This window comes from Etheostoma spectabile, chromosome 24, assembly GCF_008692095.1.
Source record: "Etheostoma spectabile isolate EspeVRDwgs_2016 chromosome 24, UIUC_Espe_1.0, whole genome shotgun sequence".
NCBI lineage: Eukaryota > Metazoa > Chordata > Actinopteri > Perciformes > Percidae > Etheostoma > Etheostoma spectabile.
The window spans coordinates 7147245-7150185 of record NC_045756.1 but is presented as its reverse complement, the minus strand read 5'-3'; the positions used below and the strand labels follow the sequence as shown (position 1 = coordinate 7150185).

Here is a 2941-nt window from a genome sequence, read left to right as displayed (position 1 = left end):
ATATGACTTTTTTCAACATCCTATGCTATGACGTTTTTTGACATAGTATGACTTTTTCCCACTTTTTTCAACATACTATACCGTGACTTGTTTTATGCGTTTCTTGACATACTATGCTATTAAGTTTTTCGACATACTATACTATAACCTACTATGATTTTTTATGTTTATTCCAACCTTCTATACATGCTTTTTCAACATACTATACTATGACAAAGTTTCAAGTTTTCATGCAAGCCTTTACACACAGAAAACTCCTACTGAAGGGGACTGCATGTATTTTTGAGAGAGATACACTAGAGGGCGTCCAAGGAACCTTGTGCAAAGCTGTTTACACAAGTCCTGAAGGAGGTTTGGAAGCAGCCAAAGCTCTCCAACAAGACCACTTTGGCAATGAAACAAAAACTACAGCAGCTTATATTAAAAAGGTGCTCAACTGGCCTGTTGTTAAGGCTGAAAATGGGTCTTTACTCCAGAATTCCGCCTTATTCCTGCGTGGATGCAATGTCAACGCAATGTCTGATTTGCAGGACATGCGAGAACTTGACATGTCTGCAAAGTTGTCAATTCAAAACTTCCTTATAAAATAAAATAACAATGTGCGTCACATGCAAGTTGTTGCAATTTGTGCAATTTGTGGAACACCAAGTCAAGATTTTGTCAGATCCAGTTTTTGGAGATCTTCAAACCACAGAAAGAGGAATGAATATCAAAAAGGATGTGGATATAGAAAACCCCCAAAAAATGTCTATGCTACCAATAAACTACAATATGAGGAGAAAAAACAACTAAACAGAGTTGCATACAGAACAGAGCAGTATCAACTTTCTGGATGAATGGCATCAATTTGAGAACAGCCATCGGGAAAAAATCAACTTGTTGAAGGAGTAAGTAGTGTTTTGGGTGTGTCCCCCCCCCGCAGGGCATGTTCATCTCATTGATATCCCTAATACCACATACGTGCTGTTAGAACTCATGCCCCTGGCAGACTGCTTAAAACTTGTTCTGTTTGTCTTTATTCTTTGTTGGTTTTAAAGTGGTGGGAGGGGTTATGCCAAGACTGGCCAAACAAAATCTACATGTCCTCATGAGTGTTGGCTGGACTTGCTGTCAAACTCACATCCAGTTTTCATGCTTCGTAGAAAGGCTGCAAGAGCACATACTATTTTGATATTTTAAGGGTTATGACATATTGAGGAGCATGGACCGTGGTAAGATGAAAAAACTCTTTGGTCTTACTCATATGGGCCTACAGTTGACTACATTAGCATGGCATGATCTAGACAAATGGCTATGGACAAAGACGGACATTGCCAATTAGGAATGGGATCCAGGCTTACATTAATAATAACTCAATGCTTTGACTTTGCTTGTTATCCCTTGCAGGAACAATGCAAAACAGCGATTTGTCCCTTGAGAATTGTGACATTGACATTTTGGACAACGGAAGGACCATTAAAGACGTCATAGACAGTAAAATAAAAGAGCTGGGCTTTGTGGTAAGTATCCGGGACATCGTGTCCCTAAATCTTTACGAAGTATGAATTTCTGTGTGTAAAAGTATTGTTGGATCGTCAAGATTCTTTTCACTTCATAATGTGAACTTTGTTCATTTAGGACAATGGTTCTATGTGGCAGATCTAGACAGCGTGTACAGAGGCACCTCGATGGCTCACCAACTACTCTGAGTCAAGCCTTTCTATGCGGTGAAGTGCAACAACAGCGGTAGTTTGAGGATGATGCGGCTCTGGACACAGGCTTGGACTGTTCAGCAAGGTACGATTGAAGAATTTAAAAAAGCAAATAACTCGCGTGTCTTGTTTCGTTGTTATGTTCTCACTGTCAAACACAGGCCGAGATCCAGATGGCCCTGTCCCTCGGAGTGACACCCGATAAAATAATTTTCGCACATACAACCAAACCAATGTCGCACATCAAATACGCCTGTGCTCATGGAGTAGACGTGATGACTTTTGATAGTGAGGATGAACTCCTGAAAATGTCTCTCTGTCACCCCAAAGCCAAGTAGGTGAACGACAACTGATACTTTTACTTACTACATAGAGTGTAAAGCTACAATGTAAGTTAATAGAACAATTGTGTATTTACCTTCACAAAGTGCTCATTTTGCTGCTGACAGGTTTAGATTAATATTCTAGGTGTCTGACAACAATATGGTCAACCATCCCTTCTGAGAAAGGCCTTTAAAAACTCTTTGAAACCTTTCTGTTTACCCCACCAGACTCCATTGTAAAAAAGCGTGTATAGAACCACCATATTTTCACATGTAAATCGGTAAACTGTGTGTTTATTTCAACCAAAACTAGAGTAGTGGTGGTTGGAAAAGTGGAAAGATGACCCAAAATGGCTTTTCACAGTTATATTTTGTTGCTCTCGACTTTAAATGAAGTGTGTCCTATTAGCTTACATTGTAGCTTGTTTCTCCACTGCTGACTGCAGCGATCTCGCTTATTACTGGACCATTGTCAAAGATAGTTTTTCCCAATAGTTAGTTACCATTTAGGAGCATTAATTAAGTTTTTGGATCCCTTTCTAGACTGGTACTCCGCATCGCAGTGGATGACTCCGAATCGCTGATACAACTCAGTTCCAAGTTCGGAGCCCAACTGGCGTCAGTCGGCAGCTGGAGAGCGGGCTTCGAGATATCGGGCTTCAGTTTCACAAGGCAGAGTGCGTGTCACCGGAGGCTCTTTCAAACAGGCCATCGCAGATGCCCGACACGTCTTTGACATGGCGGTAAGTCAGCGTCGCAGCAATTAGAAAAACAAGAACTGACGTGTAATTATTTGTCAATTTTGTTGTTGTTGATGATTCACAGTTGTCACAAACCTGTGTGTCATTTTTTTGATACTACCACTTTTCAAGTTTCAAATACTGCACACGGTGGCTATAAATGATGTAACTAAGGGTATTTATGAAA

At 40.4% G+C, this 2941-nt stretch overlaps 1 protein-coding gene and 1 long non-coding RNA gene across 2 annotated transcripts in view; both read left to right on the top strand.

The window, feature by feature from the left end:
* Positions 1-2941, top strand: part of LOC116674034 (gastrula zinc finger protein XlCGF57.1) — a 138681-nt gene that overhangs the window by 92183 nt on the left and 43557 nt on the right. The gene's annotated exons all lie outside the window — the stretch shown is intronic.
* On the top strand, positions 1055-2648 carry LOC116674072 (uncharacterized). The gene is made up of 5 exons (XR_004327947.1): positions 1055-1211; positions 1387-1499; positions 1618-1776; positions 1853-2025; positions 2558-2648. It is a non-coding gene; the product is annotated as an uncharacterized LOC116674072 (long non-coding RNA).